Source organism: Leptonychotes weddellii, chromosome 1, assembly GCF_054177405.1.
Source record: "Leptonychotes weddellii isolate Sample4059 chromosome 1, ASM5417740v2, whole genome shotgun sequence".
Lineage (NCBI taxonomy): Eukaryota > Metazoa > Chordata > Mammalia > Carnivora > Phocidae > Leptonychotes > Leptonychotes weddellii.
This window is the reverse complement of record NC_138369.1, coordinates 83547225-83567359: the sequence shown is the minus strand read 5'-3', so window position 1 is coordinate 83567359 and position 20135 is coordinate 83547225. Positions and strand designations below refer to the sequence as shown.

General features: G+C 40.2%; 1 pseudogene; it reads right to left on the bottom strand.

Moving 5' to 3' along the window:
• Positions 1-14040: 14040 nt before the first annotated feature.
• On the bottom strand, positions 14041-19979 carry LOC145722780 (large ribosomal subunit protein uL30 pseudogene; annotated as a pseudogene).
• Positions 19980-20135: the final 156 nt, after the last annotated feature.

Here is a 20135-nt window from a genome sequence, read left to right as displayed (position 1 = left end):
CTGTCCAACACCTGGTGAGAAACTGGATCTTGCCAGCTATCCTATGTGTGAGCCTGGAACCAGATACTTCCCCGTGGGGCCTTGAGTGGATTGCAGCCCCAGCTGACACCTTGCGGCCTGAGAGTCCCTGAGATGGGGGGCTCAGCTGCACAGAAACTGAGATGATAAATATTTGTTACTTTAAGTTGTTAGATTTTGCGGTAATTTGTTATGCACTGATAGGTCAGAAAATTTTTGAAAATCGTCTGACCCACCAGTTGCTTGAAGAAGCCTTGGTTCCTTCAAAGCCTCCTGTGTGCATTTTCCCCATCCCACCCTACCCCCTTCCTCCTGCCAGAGGTAACCATGACCCAGAATTTTTGTCATTACACTGCTTTAAAAAAAATTTTTTTTTATTTTAACACATGTAAGGTTTGCTTAAACAAATTTTGTTGACTTTGCAGCTTTTTGAACTTTATAGAAACAGAGTCACACTATATGTATGCTTCAGTGATTTGCTTTTCTGACACAAAATTAAGTTCCTGAGATTGAGCCCTGTTGATCACGTGGTTCATTCATTTTTTCACTGATGTGTATTTCTCCGTTCTCCTCTCCGTGGACACTTAGAATGTTTTCAGGTTTTGCTATTGCAGCCAGGCTCCAACGGACATTCTTACGCATGACTCTTGGAACACGTGAGCTCGGGTTTCTCTGGGGGATACACTTAGGAGTGGACATTCCAGCTTATATGGTATAAGCATTTTCAACTATATAATATAGTGCAATTTTCCCCCAAAGTGATGATACCATGTTATGTCCCCAGCTGGAGTGCACAAGAATTCCTTTGTTTTACATCCACTTGAGATTATCTCATTTACTCATTTTTGCCTTTTTCATGGTTGTAAAATGACATCTCTTCATTTTAATTTGCAGTTTCTTAATTATTGATAAGTTGAACATTTTTTCATATACTTATTGCATGCTAGGTTTTATTCTGTGAATTACTTATTTGTGACTTTTGTCCAGATTTTTTTTTTTATTAGTCTTTAACTGATTGATTCACAGGAGTTCTTTATATATTCTGATACTATACCTTGTCAGTTATGTGTATTGTAAATTTATTCTTCTAGTTTTTGGATGATCTTTTCATTCATTTTGAAGTATTTTAAGGAAAAGAAATGTGAAAGTTTATTTATTTTATTTATTTATTTATATTTTTTAAAAAAAGATTTTGTTTATTTGTCAGAGAGAGAGCGAGCACAAGCAGGGGGAGGGGCAGGCAGAGGGAGAAGCAGGCTCCCCGCTGAGCATGGAGCCTGATCTGGGGCTCCAGCCCAGCGCCCTGGGATCATGACCTGAGCTGAAGGCAGACACGTAACCGACTGAACCACCCCAGGATCCTGAAATTTAGAAGTTGAATGTAGTCTAATTTATCAGTCATTTCCTGTATAATATGCACTTTTAGTGTCTTGCTTAAAAAAACATTTTACACCCACTAGTTTGCAAAAAATTTCTCCTGTATTTTCTTCTTAATGCTTTAAGAAAACTCACATTTAAGTCTACTCCATCTGAAATGAATTCTTTTAGTATGGCATAAGGTATCCACTAATTGGATAAGAACATCCAGTTTCATAATTTTTCAAATGGATAATCTTGAACGAGTACCATGTTCAGCGGTCCATTGAGTTCCCACTGATCTGCAATGCTATCTCTGACAAGATCAAGTTTCCGTGAGGAGTGTGTCTGTGTCTGGGCTCTGTCTTTTGTTCCATTGTTCTAATTGTATATTACTGTACCAATAACATATATCTTAAATTACTCTAATTGATAATAATGTCACTGTATCCTTCTTTAGAAGCGTCAAGGTTATTCTGGTCCTTTGTTTTACCATGTACATTTTGCAATTATTTTAATTAAATTCTAAGAAAAATGCTGCTAAGATTAAAACTGTATAGAATCCATGGGTCTATTGGAGGCAATTGGTATTATTCTACAACTAAGCTTTCCTGCCCATGACATGTTGTATCTCTCCAATTATTTGGGACCTTAATGGTTTTCCAAAAGAGTTTTATCATTTTCTCCATATTTCCTGAGCTCTAGGTTTAGCACATTGTTTTTCACTGTTGCTATCGTAAAGGTATTATTTACAATTTGTATTTCTTATTGCTACCATAAAATACAATTATTGCTACATATCCAGCAACATTATTAAACATACATTGTCTCTAATAATTTACCTATAGATTGTTTTGAGTTTTGCATGTAGACAGTCAAAATTTTCTTTTTTTCTAATCATTTCTGACTTGGATCTGAAATACAATGTTATATAAAAGTGGTTAATAGCAGGCATTCTTGTTTTTGATTTTAAAAGAGCTGTAACATTTCACTTATAAATGTGATATTCGCTATAGGCTTATTGAAGATATTTTTTATCAGGTTAAAAAACTCTCCTTCTGGGGCACCTGGCTGGCTCCTTCGGTGGAGTACGTGACTCTTGACCTCCAGGTCGTGAGTTAGAATCCCACACTGGGGGTAGAGATTACTTAAAACAAAACAAAGAGGAAAACTCTCTCCTATTCCTAGCTTATGAAGAGTTTCATCATGAATGAATATTAAATTTCACTGAATGCTTTTCCATATCTGTGATGATCATATGGTTTTTCTTCACTAATCTGTGAGGTGGTAAAATTACATTAATAAATTCTTTAATGTTAAACTAAATTTATGTTGTTGGGATTAATCCAATTGGGTCATAATCTACTGTCTTTTTTAAAACAATAGTATTGGGGTGCCGGGGTGGCTCAGTTGGTTAAGCGTCTACCTTCGGCTCAGGTCACGATCCCCCGGTGTCCTGGGATTGAGCCCCGATTCGGGCTCCCTGCTCAGCGGGGAGCCTAATTCTCCCTCTTCCACTCCCCCTCTTTGTGCGTGCTCTCTCTCTCTGTGTCAAATAAATAAATAAAATCTTTAAAAAAAGAAGATTGATTTCTCTAAAAATAAAAAAGTAAAAAAATAAAATAAAACAATAGTATCGATTAATGCAGGTCGAGTTTATGAAATCCATGAGTGAGATTGGCCTGCCATTTTTCTTACTGTACTCTTGTTGCCTGCTTTTGCAATCAAGGTATAGTAACCCACCAAAAAATGAATTAGAGAGTAAAACATTTGTTTTCTTTTCTCTGGAAAAAATATATGTAAACTTGAAATTACCTATTAAATGATTGATAAGATTCGATGATTAGAACCTTTTAGGATTTTTGTATGCTATGAAAAACAATTTTTTTTTTAACTTTCAATGATAGACTAAATTTCTTTCCATAAGTCCGTTTTGATAGCTTTGGCAAGTGGTTTTTATTATAAATTTGTTCATTTCGTTTAATTTGCAAATTTGTTAGCATTTTCACAACCACACAGTTAAGAATTACACTTGTCTGTAACAAAGATGCCAAGTCTAGCAGCTTTAATAAAGCAGGTTTTATTTTTCTCATGTGTTGATAAGAGCAATGGTTGGTTGTCCAGGCTGGTTAATGGCTCCACAGTGCCACCTGGGACTGAGATTCCTTTGTCTTTCTGCTTCGTCACGTACTGTATGCTTGTAACCGGCTTGTCACAAGGTGGTTGCCCTCAAGCATGATGACTGCATTGCAGGCGGGAGGAAGTGAAATGCAAAGGGACTAAGACATGGTCTACATGGAGACAGACGCCTGGCACAAGGTTTCTGTTCCACTGCAGAAACTGTGGAAGTGAATGTAATAGGTGGTGTAATGCATTCGAAAAACATGGAGGAACTAGTAACCATACGGAAATGGAATTGGGTAGCTATTGCTAAGCTCTATTGCAGCTCTAGAAGAACAATTAATAAAAGGCTAAGGGTGATTAACATGCAACTGAAAGCCAGTTGTGAAAGCCAGAGGGCATCCTTGCGAGCACACGAAGAAGGACTCATCTCTGCAGTTGGACGGCAGAGAGAGCTGAAGCCCAGGCCCTGGACTTCATCATCAGAGTAGTCCAGCTCCCAAGAAGATTGAATTCCCAACCAAGGCAGGTCTGCCATCCCCAGGGTAGGGCTGTGCCTGGGAAAAAATGAGACCTTGACACATGTGTCTAGGTGATGCCCCCGAGAATGGGCCCCTTCTTATCAAGGCTACTCTAGCTACAGCTGCCACCAAGTGCCCAGCCTTCCAGTAAGAGAGACCAATGCTGAGTGACAGCATTCCTTGAGAGGACCAAACAACCACCACGTGGGAAGTCGAATCTAGTTGGTGTCTTGCATTTGGGGAAAGCCAGCAACTTGTTCTGACAGGACTAGATGCATATTTCAGGTGTGAGTTTGCCTTTCCTGCCTGTAAGCCTCACCAGAACCACCATGTGAGAACGTACAGAGTTTGACGACCCAGTACAACATGCCAGGCCAGGGGCCCCACTTTCCAGTGAAGGAGGGTGGGAGCGGGTCCATGATCATGGGGTTTACTCGTTGTATCATGCACCGCACCACCCAAGAGCTCCGGCCTGATTGAGCATTGTGATGGCCTGTGGATGTCACCACTGAAGCTCTAGTTCACAGATAAGATTTTATTTGGATTGGGTACTAACCATCCTCATGGGTCCAGAGGGGGTAATCCCACTTAACATCACTCACAGGGAGTCTCATGTTCTCATGGGCTTGGCAAATTTAGAGGTCTTGGTCCCCAAAGGGAGGGGACTTCTGTCACTTCTGTCAGCATATACAAGACTCCATTTGAACCATAAGCTGCATCTGCCACCCGGGCACTTCAGGATCTTTGTGGCTCGGGACCACCAGGCAAAAAGAGGAGTCACCATTTTCAGTGGGAATTTTGTCAAGAGATATTGACCCTAATCTTTAGGAGAGATTTAGGGTTTCTGCTGCATGATGAAGGCAGGGAGGAATATGAGGACCCAGATCTATTCAGGTGCCTCTTGGCTCTCCCTTACCCGATTTTGATGGCACCTGCCCAAGTGCAGCAAACCTGTCCTGAAAAGGGCACGGTCACCACAGACCCAGACCATTTAGAGATGAGAGTCTGGGTCGTGCCACTGTATAAGCCACTGAGACCAGCATAAGTGTGACTTGAAAGTGAGGAAAATCTAGAATGGGTAGAACAATGAGTATTCGTTGCAGCTCCAAGACCAGCTGCAGTGCTGGGGGCTGGAATTCACCTCACTAACCTTCCCGTTAAGTTTGCCCAAGAAGAGGGGCGCCTGGGTGGCTTAGTCGTTATGCATCTGCCTTTGGCTCAGGTCATGATCCCAGGGTCCTGGGATCGAGCCCCGCATCAGGCTCCCTGCTCAGCGGGAGGCCTGCTTCTCCCTCTCCCACTCCCCCTGCTTGTGTTCCCTCTCTCGCTGTGTCTCTCTCTGTCAAAGAAATAAAAATCTTAAAAAAAATAAAATAAAATAAATACCATTAAAAAAAAAAGAGTTTGCCCAAGAAGAGCAGCCCTGGTATTCTGGAGCTGCTTTCAGAACATGGGGGAAGAAATGTATCTGAGGGCATAAAGTGTAATGGACAGAGAGATGCATCACACAGATTCTCATTTCAAAGAATGGATTCAGGTCGCCTAAGTTGTTGCATTTATTAGCATATGTTTTTCATAATTTATTATTATCTTTTCAGGAGTGTAGTCCTTGTAGGATAACTCTGTTTTAGAGGGGCCTGGATGGCTCAGTTGGTTAAGTGTCTGCCTTCATCTAAGGTCATGATCCCAGGGTCCTGGGTTTGAGCTCCCTGCTCAGCAGGGAGCCTGCTTCTCCCTCTCCTTCTGCCTGTTGTTTCCCCTGCTTGTGCACTCCCCCTCTCTCTGTCAAATAAATAAGTAAGTAAATAAAATCTTTTAAAAAAAGGATAACTCTGCTTTACTTCTAGTATCACTTATTTGTGTCTTATTCTTTTTTTTTAGTCTAGCTAGAATTTTATCAATCTTATACTGATTTTTTTTATACCAGCTTTTGGTGTCATGGATGTTTTCCATTTTCCATCATCATTTCTTGATACTCTTGCCAAAACTGCATATCTGACTACACATGAAAAAACTTCAGATGAGCCCCAACTGAGAGAAGTTTACAAAATAACCAGCCAGGGCTTTTCACCAGTGTCAAGGTCATGAATAAGAAATACTAAAGAACCATCCAAGACTAGAGGCAGTGAAGAGAGATGATAACAAAATGCAAGGTGGCATCCTAGATTAAATTCTGGGGCAGAGAAATAAGTGAGACAAGTGCCGAAATTTGAGTAAGATCTATAAATGAGTAAATAATGTTGTTTCAATGTTAATTTCCCAGTTTGGTAATTGTACAATATGTTACTTTTTGGGAAAGGTAGATGAAAGTATATGGGAGGGGCGCCTGGGTGGCTCAGTTGTTAAGTGTCTGCCTTCAGCTCAGGTCATGATCCCAGGGTCCTGGGATTGAGCGCCACATCAGGCTCCCTGCACAGCAGGAAGCCTGCTTCTCCCTCCCCCACTCCCCTTGCTTGTGTTCCCTCTCTCGCTGTGACTCTCTCTGTCAAATAAATAAAATCTTAAAAAAAAAAAGTATATGGGAACTCTTTGTTCTATTTTTGCAACTTTTTTGTAAGTATATTATTTCAAAATCAAAAGGGTTTTTTTAAAAGATTTTATTTATTTATTTGTCAGAGAGAGCGAGAGTGAGAGAGTACACAAGCAGGAGGAGTGGCAGGCAGAGGAAGCGAGCTCCCCTCTGAGCAGAGAGCTTGGCTCAAGACTCTATCCTAGGACCCCAGGACCATGACCCAAGCCGAAGGCAGATGCCTAATGACTGAGCCACCCAAGGGTCCCTTTGCAGAAGCTTTTTAGTTTGATATAGTCCCATTTGCATTGCTACCCAGTCTGACGATCTCTGTCTTTTAATCAATTGTTCAGATCACTTATATTTAATGTACTTACCAAAATCATTAGGTTTATATCTACCATCTTGCTATTTGCTTTCTGTTTATCTCATTTGTTCTACATCTTCGCCCTTCTTTTCCTAGCTTTTTTTTGACTGAGTATACTTTAGTATTCCATTTTATCTCTACTATTGGCTTATCAAATATACCTTTTTGTTTTATTTATTTTTGGCTATTATTCTAGGATTTATAGTATTCTAAAATATCAGTATCATTAGTCTTCTTAGAAAATCAGTTTTGGGCTTTGTTGATTTTCTTTTGTATTTTAAGATTTTAGTTCATCAAGTACTGCTCTTAATTATTTCATTCTTTTTAAGTTATCTGAGCTTATTCTATTTTCTTTTTCTAAGTCATTGCAAAGTATGTTGTCACAGAGCTCTTCACAAAAATGTTTCTGTTTCTTCCTGGGCCAAGAGCTACTCTATTATTTTCTCAGCCTCCCTATCAGATAGGTCTGGGTATCAGATACCACATGACTGGATTCTGGCCAGTGAAATATGAGTAGAAGTTATATACCCATCCATGCTCATTCTTCTTTCCAGCTGACTTGGATATAGATAATCCAAAGTGCAGTGGGACTCAGTGTGGTCTTTGAACCAAAAGCAGCATTACCTGGCAGCCTGTTAGAAATGCAAATTCTTGGGTCACAGACTTAGGTTGAGCCTACTGAATCAAATTCTGGGGATGCTACCCAGCAATCAGTGTTTTAACAAGCCCTCTAGAATTTCAAGCTGTAATGATATTCAGCTAATTAGTAACATAAAAACATGAAAATATACAACACTGATAAGAATAAGTATACAGTCAAATTCAGCAGACTCTAAAACTGTAATACGGTAGAGTGTTAACCACTTAATTCTAGTACAAAAGTTAAAGGACAAGAATATTAAAAATAACAATAGCTACAATAATTTGTTAGTAATACACAATTTAAAAAGAGGTGAATTGCGACCTCAGAAACATAAAAGGTGGTGGAGTAAAAGGGTAAAGTTTTGATATGCAACCGAAGTTAATTTTTAACAGTATAAAATAGATTTATATCTATAGGCTGTTTGTGTCAGCCTTGTGGTAACCACAAAGCAAAAACCTACAGTAGATTCACAAAAGGTAAAGAGAGGAAATCAAAGCATGCCATGACAGAAATTATCAATCCACAAAGGAAAGCAGAAGGAGGAAGAAAAGAAAGAGGGAACTGCAAACAACCATTAAACAATTAATTAGATGGCATTAATAGTCCTTACCTATCAATAATTAAATGTAAAAAGGAAATATCTGAAAAAGAAGTAAATGATCCCACAGTAGCATCAAAAACAATAAAAAATACTTAGGAATAAGTTTAACCGAGGAGGTGACAGATCTGTATACCGAAAACTGTAAGACTTTGATGAAGGACACGGAAGAGACACAAATGGAAAAATCCTGTGTTCATGGATCAGAAGAATTCATATTAAAATGTCCATACTACTCAAACCATCTATAGATTCAATGCAATCGCTAGCAAAATTCCAATGGCATTTTTCACAGAAATAAGAAAAATAATCTTAGAATTCATGTGGAACCACAAAACCCCCAAATAGCCAAAGCAATCTGGAGAAAGAAGAACAAAGCTGGAGAAACCACAACTTCTGATTTCAAACTACTGTATTTCAAAGCTGTAGCAATTAAAACAGTATTGTGTTGGCATAAAAAGAGACACATTAGACCAGGGGAATAGAATCAAGAGCCCAGAAATAAACTCTGCATATATGGTCAACTAATATTCAACAAGGGGGCCAAGAATGCTTAATGGGGGAAAGATTGTCTTTTTAAATAAGTGGTGTTGAGAAAACTGGATATTCACATGCAAAAGAATGAAATTGGACTCTTATTTTCTACCATTCACAAAAATTAAGTCAAAATGGATTAAGGACTTAAATGTAAGACCTGAAACTGTAAAATTCCTAGAAGAAAAGATAGGGAAAAAGCTCCTTGACACTGATCTTGGCAATAACTTTTTGGATATAATACCAAAAGCAAAAGTTAATAGGTGGGACTACATCAAACTAAAAAGCTTCTGCACAGGGACACCTGGGTGGCTCAGTCGGTTAAGCATTTGCCTTCAGCCCAGGTCATGATCCCGGGGTCCTGGCATCGAGTCCTGCATTAGGTTCCCTGCTCAGCGGGGACCCTGCTTCTCCCTCTGCTTGCTGCTCCCCCTGCGTGTGTGCTCTCTCTCTGACAAATAAATAAAATCTTTAAAAAAGAAATAAAAATAAAAAGCTTCTGCACAACAAAAGAACAATAAACAAAATGGAAAAGCAACCTGTGGAACAGGAGAAAATATTTGCAAACCACATATCTGGTAAGGGGTTAATATCCAAAATATATAAGGAACTCATACAAGCTCTAAACAACAAGAAAAGAAATAATCTGATTAAAATGGGCAAATGAACTGAGTAGACATTTTTCCAAAGAAGGCATACAAATAGCGGACAGGCATATGAAAAGATGCTCAGCATCACTAAATAACAGGGAAAGGCAAATCAAGACCACAATGAGAGATCACCTCACACCTGTTAGAATGGTCAGCATCAAAAAGATAAGTGATAACAAGTATTGGCGAGGATATGGAGAAAAGGAAATCCTTGTGTGTTAGTAGGAATGTAAATTGGTGCAGCCACTATGGAAAACATATGGTGGTTCCGCAAAATATTAAAAATAGAACTACCATATGATCCAGCAATCCCACTTCTGGGTATATATGAAAAGAAATGAAATCATTTTCTCAACGGGATATCTGCACCCTGATGTTCCCTGCAGCATTATTCACAATCACCAAGTCATAAAAACAGCAGATGAGCAGATTAAGAAGTTTGGTATATATACACAATGGAATATTATTCAGTCATAGAGAAGAAAGAAATCCTGCCTTTTGTGACAACATGCTAAGTGAAATAAGTCAGACAGAGAAAGACAAATACGGCATGATCTCATCATATCTAAAAAAGCTGAACCAGAAGTAAAGAATAGAGTGGTAGCTACCAGGGACTTGGAGCAGGGTGTGGGTGTGGGGCGGATGCAACAGAGACATGTTAGTCAAAGGGTAGGAACTTCCAGTTGTGAGATGAACAAGTTCTGGGCATCTAAAGTACAGCATGATGACTATAGTTAACAACACTGTATTATATATTTGAGAGTTGCAAAGAGAGATCTTAAATGCTCTAACCACATACACACAAAAATGATAATTACATGAGGGGATGGAGGTGTTAACCTTCTTGTGATAATCACTTCACAATATGTAAGTGTATCAAATCGTCATGTTGTGCACCTCAAACTTACACAATATTATATGTCAATTATATCTCAAAGCTCGGGGGTGGGGGAAGAAAATACTTTGCTAATGGTATGGGGAAAATACATCTAGTAGTTCTATTCTCTGAATTATTTCCCCAAATTATGGAATTTTCCCACCTACTTACAGTTTAGCTAAGATAGGGAACATTTATCTTTTACTTTATATTTTTAAAGATTTTATTGATTTATTTGATAGAGAAAGAGAGAGAGAGAGCATGAGCAAGGGGAGGGGCAGAGGGAGAAACAGAGTCTCTGCTAAGCAGGGAGCCCGACCTGGGGCTCGATCCCAGAACCCTGAGACCATGACCTGAGCCACCCAGGCGCCCCTATCTTTTACTTTGAACAACACCAGAGAAACAAAACAAGCCCTCCATGTGATTGGGATATAGGCAGAAGTCTGAGAATCACAGCCCATGTCCACCTTGGAAGGCAAATGTTGAGAAGAGCAGAGCCTCAGTCAGCTGAGTCCCTGAAGAACTGTTAGAGCAGAGCCAACCTATTCCTCTAAGACCGTTAAATGAGCAAGCCATAAAATGTCTATTACGTTGAGCCATTATGCATCTGAGTCTCTCTACTGTGCCCTAGCCAACCCTAACTAATACAAATGCTTACCTCATTAACTTTCAGCATTTTTTCCTTTCGAATATAGGGACTTAAAATTTTAAATTTTCTCTAAGGACTGCTTAAGCTGCATTCATCAGTTTTGACATTTAGAATTTATATTATCATTCAGCTCAAAATATTTTGTCCATGTGGTTGAGCAGACCTGTGGGTTATTTGGAAGCATGTGTCTAAATTTCCAAACTTAAGAAGTTCTTCCATGATCTATTTGCTGATTTCCAGTTTAATTGCATTGTGGTCAGAGAACATCCTCTTTATGATTTCAATACTTGAAATCTGATGAGATTGCTTGGCTCAATGTCTATAAATAGTGATGCATATTCTGCAGATGTTAAGTGCAGTGTTCTATGCATTTCCTTTGGGTCAAGATTGTTAACTATACCCTTGAAATCTATATGCTTACTATTTTCTTCTATCAATTTCTGAGAGAAGTTTGTTGAAGACTCCCACTATTATTGTCTGTTTCTTCTTGTGGTTCTTTCAATTCTGGCTCTACACGATGAGGAAATTTTATCAGACTTATGAAAATTTCAAATCATTGTATCCTTGGTGAAACAAATCTTTTATGATCCTGCGGTGACCAAACGTCCTGAATTCTGGTAATGCTTTCTTGCCTTAAAGTCTGTTTTCTCTGGTAGTAATATAATTAACACCTGTTTCCTTTGGGTAGTATTTTCAAGTCTTATCCTTTTACTTCCAAACTTAGCATGTCCTTATGGTTTAGCATGTCTTAGCATGTCTCTCACAAATAGCTTTTTGTTGTTTTTAAATCCAGTCTGACAATCTTTAAACTGGAGCCTTTGTTCATTTCCACTAATGTAACGACTGAGATATTTGGATTTAAAACCATCTTATTTCTGGGGTGCCTGGCTGAATCAGGATGTGACTCTTGATCTTGGCATCAAGAATTTGAGCCCCACTTCGGGCATAGAGTTTACTTAAAAAAATGTAATTTCATGCTCTTTATCTCTCCTTTCTGGCACTCCTTTTTAACTGATTTTTGAAAAGAATAATTTCACGTTTTCCCCTTCTACTAGTATGGAAGTGGTACTATTTCTGTTCTTTCATTGGTTATCCTCCATTTTACAACACATACTTAACATTTAAAATGAATCAAAATTGGGGCACCTGAGTGGCTCAGCCGGTTAAGCATCTGCCTTCGGCTCAGGTCGTGATCCCAGGGTCCTGGGATCGAGCCCCACATCAGGCTCCCTGCTCGGTGGGGAGTCTGCTTCTCCCTCTCCCTCTGCCTGCCCCTCTCCCTCCCTCTGCTCCTGCTCGCTCTCTCTCTCTCTCAAATAAATAAATAAATAAATAATCTTAAAAAAATAAAATGAATCAAAATCTTCATCTTCTACCTGGATAGAATAAAGTTTATAGAACACTTCAACTCCATTTTCTCCTTCCCTCCTTTCATAAAATTGTAATGTGCTATATTTTTGTCCTGTTTTGTTTTTTAAACACCCCATTATTATTACTCTTTTATACAGTTAACCACCTTTTCCATTTGCCCACCGAATTATGGCTTTTTTGTTCAGTATTTTTCTTGCATCTCAGGCGTTCCATCTGATACCACGAATTCCTTCTGCCTGATGTACACCTTTGAGGATTTCCTTTGATGACCTGCTGATAGCACACTAACTGTTTTAATTTTTCTGAAATTTCTGAATTCCCTTCTCCTGCCGGCAGGATTTTTACTGGGTGTAAAAGTCGGTCGGGTTTGGCAGCACATCGGAAGGAACTGTTCCCCTATCTTCTGTCTTGCGTGCTAATTTAGTTGTCAGACTGGCTGACCTTGCTTTGAAGGCTCTGTCAGAGGTAAAAGTCTGGGTGTTTTTACCCCCAAATCTGCTCTACCTTTGGTTATCCAGTTTCATGATACTGTGTGTAGATAGGAGTTCCTTTTTATGTATTCTATTTGGGATTGTCAATCCAAGGAATCAGTTCTTCATCAGTTTTAGAAAATCCCCAGCCTCCATCCCTTGAGATGACCTCTTTGATCCACTCTTTCTGCTTCGCTGGGACAGCAGTCGCCAGGCACTGAGCCTCTGGGGCGTCCTGTCTGCATCTCACCATCTCCTCCGTGTCTTCCTGTTCCTCCTGGCAGCATGGTGCTCCAGCTTCCCGTGAACCCACATTGCCCAGCTCTGTCCAACTGTGCTTTAAACTTTAGCTTTCACTTCTAGAAGTTACATTTGGTTTTCAAATCTGCTCAACCATTTTTTAGTGTCCCACTCTCCTATTTTCAAGCCTGTCTTATATTTTTAAAACCATACTCATTTGCATTTTGATTTATATTTGGTAACTCCAGAATCGCCTTTCTTTTTGGGAGTGGGCTGCTTTTGTTTTTAAGGGTTGTCACTAGTGGTGCGGCTTCCTTGTGTGCTTATTATCAACCGTGTGCTGTTCACAGTTCTTGAAATTATTCATGTGTTTGCACCGTGACTGTAGATGAGGACTGCTTTTTCCAGAAAAGAATGGTCTTCGCTTCTACCATGCATTTGGGATCCTATGTGTCTGGAACCACTTTAATTCGTGATTTTGGGGCCCCCTCCCCACTCTAGCAATGCAAAGTTGGGCTTTAATTCCACTCAGGGGTCAGTACTGGGTCTCAGGGTCGGGCTGCTGTTATACTTCTGTGTTCCTCTCAGCACCAGGGAGATGGAAGAAAGAATCCAAATTTACTACTGGAGCCCCAACTTAATGGGAAGGGTCTATCAGACTCCTCAACTTTGGGACCTGGTCATCTACTTCTGCCTCACTTGCTTCTAGGTCCTAGGTGGCTTGGAGTGCTCTCTTAACTTTTAGGCTCTTACCATGTCTTGGATTTTGGCTTGCTCATTCCTCATTATGTTCACGCTCGGATGTTAAGATTTTTAGAATATTTTACCTAGCATTTTAATTGCACTCATTAGGAGCGCTAACCCTAAAACCTAACCCATTTTAGGTAGCAGAAATCAAAATTTTCACTTTGCTTTGATGTTCTTCATATCACTACATTTATAGGAATGTCTTAATCCAAATTAGTATACATTGTGATTGGGCACCTGGGTGGCTCAGTCAGTTAAGCATCTGCCTTCGGCTCAGGTCATGATCCCAGGGTCCTGGGATTGAGTCCCGCATCGGGCTCCCCGCTCGGGGCGGGGCTGGGGGCTGCTTCTCCCTCTCCCTGCCGCTCTGCCTACTTGTGCTCTCTGTCAAATAAATAAATAAAATCTTTTTTTTTTTTAAAGGATACATTGTGATTTGTGGAGCTATGGATTCATGTTTATCAACTCTGGGAATTTTCCAATTACCTTTTAAAATGTTGCCTCTTCTCTATTCTGCTCATTACTAAATATAATGAAATATATTAGACATTCTCATTCCATCCTCCATTATCTCCCAACTGATCTTGCATAGTCCTTCCCTTTACCTTTCCCGTGCTGTAGATAATTTAGATAGATGTTCAAGTTTAAATCACTTCAGTTACATCTAGTCTTTTTTTTTTTTAAAAGATTTTGACAGAGAGAGGGAACACAAACAGGGGGAGTGGGAGAGGGAGAAGCAGGCTCCCCTTGAGCAAGGAGCCTGACGCCGGACTCAATCCCAGGACCCTGGGATCATGACCTGAGCCGAAGGCAGACGCTTAACTGACTGAGCCACCCAGGTGCCCCACATTTTGTCTATTTTTTATTTACCCATTGAGTTCTTGATTTCAGTGCCTATAGTTTTCTTTCTTTCTTTTTTTTTTTTGACAACTGAGCACTGTTTTTGTGTTCTTCTTTGTAACTGTATTTCAAATTCCTTCCAAAACAAGGCCCCAGGAACCCCCAGGTTCAAGTATGTCCCTGAGCTTGGTCCACTGCTATCTTGTATTCATGCTTGGGTATTCGTTCACCAACATTAAACTCCAGGATAGATGTGACACAGCAGGACTCCCTCTTCCGTGGCAGGAGTCCTCTGCTGACTTCAGAGGTGGTGGTGGCAGCCAATGTGGAAAACACACTGGAACTTTTCCCTGGAACTGGGCTGTAAGGACAAGTGCCTGCCAGGAGCATCATCATCTTTTCCTTGACCCGCCCTCTAGTTTCTGAAGATATAACAGAAAATAATCTTCTTTGAAGATACTGGAAACAATTCCAAAAGACAAAACACATGCCACCAATGCACTGAGCTTTCAGATATTTTGGGTTTAATTCAGCCGCGGAATGAGCTGATTGATGCATCCCCTCGATAGCCAGGTAAGCCCACCTCCTTGAGGTAGTCCACTCTATTCTTGGTAGCACGACGGGCCACTGAGAGATGGAAATGATATAAGAACGCAGAGATTCCTGGAAATTTTTCCCCGGAAAGGCAATTTCATGAATGAGGTCTTCCAAGCAAATAACACCATACTTCCCCAGGTGCTCCTCAATCACTGTGTTGTCTGTCAGAGGGATGGTTTTATTCTTGACCTTGTCCTGGCCACGTTTCAAGATGAGTTCCCGGACAGACTTCAGATTTGGAAGTCCCCAGGTCACATAAGGTTCCACTATATGCAGCGTTTTTATGGTCTGGGGGGTCACTCTGAAAAAGACACCACTAAAAATCTTCAGGCGAAGCCTTGCAATGGTCCTCTGCACCAGTGAACTCACCCCATTAATCCTTTGGATGCATACAACAAAGGTCAAGGCATGTTTATCTGGCACTTCCAAGCCACGAAGTCTCCCTTCTAGTCATCTGAGGCGCACCCTGTCGCGTTGCTGCTGCCAGGAATCAAGTAAGAACCATTCCAGTCGCTTAAACTTGAGCTCTTTTCCTTTCTTCTGCTCTTTCTTCTCCAAAAGTGCCTGCTTTGCTTGAGTGGCTTTAAGGGCCTGATAAGCCTTCTTCTTTTTCAGATTTTCTGGAACTAATGGGATCTTTTTTCTTTGCTCTTGCTCCACCATGTTTCCAAAGCTGCAGCTACTGCTCTAGTTTTTTTTTTCTTTTTTAAAGATTTTATTTGACAGAGAGAGACACAGAGAGAGGGGGAACACAAACAGGGGGAGTGGGAGAAGGAGAAGCAAGCTCTCTCCGTGGAGCAGGGAGCCCGAAGTGGGGCTCAATCCCAGGACTCTGGGATCATGACCTGAGCTGAAGGCAGACGCTTAACCACTGAGCCACCCAGGTGCCCCAACAGTTTTCATTTTTATGGCCAACTATTAAAATCTGTTTATTTCATTTTGTATGCTCATCTTTGTAATTACAACTACTAGCTACTCTGCATTTTCTCTCTTAAGTCCTTGATGGTGTAAATCTGTTCTTTCCATGTTTCTGTAATCACTCAGTGGCAGGTCTTGTGTTTGGTAATCATTAAGCAATGCTAGGAGTCTGTAGGCCCAACTTGGAGAGTTTTCCCCCACCAGATTTGATTCTGCTTCTGTTGGTATCCAGGGGAGTACTCCTCACCCATCCTGGGAGCACCTCAGTCTGCTGACACCCCTGCTCTTCAGGCCTGGACCCCAGATATTATTGCTCTTGGAGATATAAGCCCCAGCACCAGTCCCCACCCTGATTAATCCAGATTCAGTTCTAATTGTTTAGCTTTGGGCTTGGCATGGGGGAGGGAAAAGGAGAAGTCCTTGGGGAACCCTTCAACTTTGTGAGCTATGCCTCAAAAAGCGCGTTCTGAGATCCAGTTGTCAGGGAGGTGAGTAGCTCAGAGGTCCTGCTTAATTGATACCAAATCGGATACTTACTTTTAAAACCTCCATTTTATTTCTTGAAACATACTAAGCATGACTGTTTTATGAACTATACTTTGATAATTCCAGTACCTCAAGCCTTCATGGGTTTCATTATGTAGTGTTCAAACATTTTTTTTACTTTGCATTAAATTTTTAAAAAACAGGCTTAAAGTGAGCAAATCTTATATCTACAGATAATGTATCTTCACATTATGTACACACCTGCTTAACCCTACCCAGATCAACATGTTGAACTTTCCCACTACTCCAGAAACTTTCACTAAGCCCCTTGCTAGTCAACTCCTCCTCTCCAACTCTAGGTACACTAATTTGACTTCTATCAAGCTGGCTACATTTGCCCTTTCTTGACCTTCATATAAATGGAATACAGTGTATACTATTCTGTGCCAGACCTCTTTCATCTAACATGTCTTTAATACTCATTTACATTATTGCATGTTTCAATAATTCCTATTTTGCTTTTTTACTATGTATTTCATTGCATGAACTTACAATTGACTTTCCCTATGAACATTTGTGGAGATTTTCTCTTGGAAATTCCCACTCCTCCTTTCCCACCAGTAGTAATTTGGGTTGTAGCACAGAAATAGTTTTAAATTTTCTTAAAAACTCCATCTTTCCAAAGTAGCTGTACCATTTTACATTCTCCACAGAAATGTAGGAGTCCCAGTTGTTTCTACATCCTTGGTATTGTGTCTACTTGTCATTATATTGGCTATATTGTGTTATCTTATTTGTGGTTCTAATTTGTATTACTAACCTGGGATCGAGCCCCACATCGGGCTCCCTGCTCCACAGAGAGAGCTTGCTTCTCCCTCTCCCACTACTAACCATGTTAAGCATCTTTATATACGCTTGTTTTTAAAATAGCGTTTAGGTCATTGCCTGTTTGTGTGTATATTTTATTACATATCCTGTCAGATATATTGTAAATATTTTCTTGCAGTCTGTGGCTGCATTTTTACTTTAATGTTTTTAATTTTGAGGGTTTTTTTCTTAATGATTGGTGCTTTTTGTGGACTCAATCCCTGCCTACTTCAAGGTTGCAGATACTCCTTTTTTTCCCCGAAGGTTTGCAATTTTTAATTTTTACGTTTAGACTCATTATTTGTTTGAGTATGGTGAGGTAATGGCTCACTTTTCATACTGATATCCAGTTGCTCTTATGGGGGCGGGGACAACAAAAAACAATCAATACATAACTTAGGAAAATTCAGATCAAATAACCTAGGCCACTAAAACACCTCAGAGTAAGTTCATACAATGGAGATCAATCTGACTGGATAATCTTGAAAGGTAAGATTCAGAAATAGTGAATGAAAGTGGGCCTTTTATCCTTGACAATGAAAGACTTAAGGAATCGAGGTGCTTTGGAAGTGAGACTGGGACACAGAAAACAGGAGTCTAGCACTCAATTTTGTTGAGCTCCTTTGAATGAGGCTAGGCTTAGAATCCTAGGTCTACCCCTAGTTTCAAAATGTCAAGATACTTTAAAAAAAACAGTATTTATTGAGAGCACACACAGGCATGAGCATGGGGAGGGGCAGGTGGAGAGGGAGAGGAAAAGAGAGTGAATCGCAAGCAGGCTCCACACCCAGCGTGGAGCCTGCATCGGGTCTCATTCCCATGACCCTGAGGATCATGACTCAAGCCAAAACCACAAGTCCGACACTCAACTAAGCCACCCAGGGACCCCTCAAAACACTTTTTGTGTAAAGTCCCAGAAGAAAATGTAAGAAAATTGGTTATTTCTCCTGATGGGCTACTAGAACACTTTGATCTTTGTTTCAACAAGGAATGCCCCTCTCCAAATCAGCCTGTCAAGTTTGTTTCAAAGTTTGGTTTAAATACTATTTTTCTCCAGCCAACCTTTCCAGATCTTTCTAAGAGAGTCGATCACCATTAACACTTCCAGAGAACATGACATCCCTGAGGCTCACCTAAGACACACTGAACCTAGTTCAGTTTGACTTGCTCTGTTGTTACAAAGATGCTTTGGTGAGGGGGAGAGGGAAATCCAGTGCTTCCCTCTGGACCTCAGAAGTAACCTAAGGCTCTATATAGAACAGCTTCAAGAGCGGTTTACTGCTCCAATTCATATACTTCGTTCTATTTCTTATTAATCCCCCACTATGTTTCGCCCTGAGCGAATCCCCATAGATCTTCCCCCTAAACCGTATTTTGTTACTCATTCCAGTGTTCATCCCAAAGGCTGTTGAATAATCTAGTGTAGTAAATAAACACAGAAGATTCAGAACACCAAGTCAAAAAAAGCCCACTGTGACTAATATCCCTCTAAATACCACTTGTCTATTCACCCTATCTATAGACTGTTGGAAAACCACATGAAACCACTGTATAAACAGAGCACTCTATTTAAATTACTGAACTGGTGGGGCGCCTGGGTGGCTCAGTCGTTAAGCGGCTGCCTTCGGCTCAGGTCATGATTCCAGGTCCTGGGATCGAGCCACGCGTCGGGCTCCTGCGTCGGGCTCCCTGCTCGGCGGGAGGACTGCTTCTCCCTCTCCCACTGCTTGTATTCCCTCTCTCGCTGTGTCTCTGTCAAATAAAATCTTTAAATTACTGAACTGGTTCCATATATATTATGGTAGACAGTTGGTTTGTGCAATGCAAAAAAATTAGGAAAATAAAGGAAACCATTTAACTACACTTTGTTTTCTTGCCTGAGTTTATCAGTTGTGTGGATGTCATACTTGAACCTTAAGAAATCATACTCACAAATTCCCTCTATCACGGTTTGTAATACTCAGTAATAAACACACATATACCAATTTAAACTTGGGACAGTAAGCAGTAGAATATGCTTGTCATACCAACCTCAATGATTATTTTGCCAATGTCCTCACCTCACCCACTATTTCAGTCTTCAGTGGAAAGTAGTCCAAAAGCTTTGTTTAATGTCTGAGAAAAGGGACAGGACAAATTTGTCCTGGTTTCCTCACCTACAAAACTAGGTGATGTTTGATGGTAGCTACAACTTGTGAAAAAACAAGACAAAATGTAAAATGGATAGGTACTAGAGAACACTTACATCTGTGTCAATTGTTTCAACCTACCGTATGTGGATTCATTTGGTTATTCTAACAAGTTTCTAGCCCTTTAACTTTTAATATTCTTAACTTTCTGAAAGGCGAAAACCAAAACTAACATGAAGTCATGATGTTAAAAAATCATTATAACCGGGGGGTGGGAAGATGGGGTAACCATGATGGGTATTAAGGAGGGCACGTGTGGTGATGAGCACTGGGTGTAATACGCAACTAATGAATCGTTGAACACTACATCAAAAACTAATGATGTCAGATAAAATAAAATGTCAAAAAAAATCATTACAACCTCTTTAGGCTCAAAATTTTCAGATATTCTTTGCAAATTGGATGTTTTGATACATGGAAAGTATGGTACCTAATTCAATAAACCTGTGGAATATATGGCAGAACAGAAATATCTTACTGACCTAGGAGGGAATTAAAGAACTTGACCTTTTGTTTCCTATAGAGATATCACTATGTCTAGCAGATCGGAGCCTAACACTTAACTTG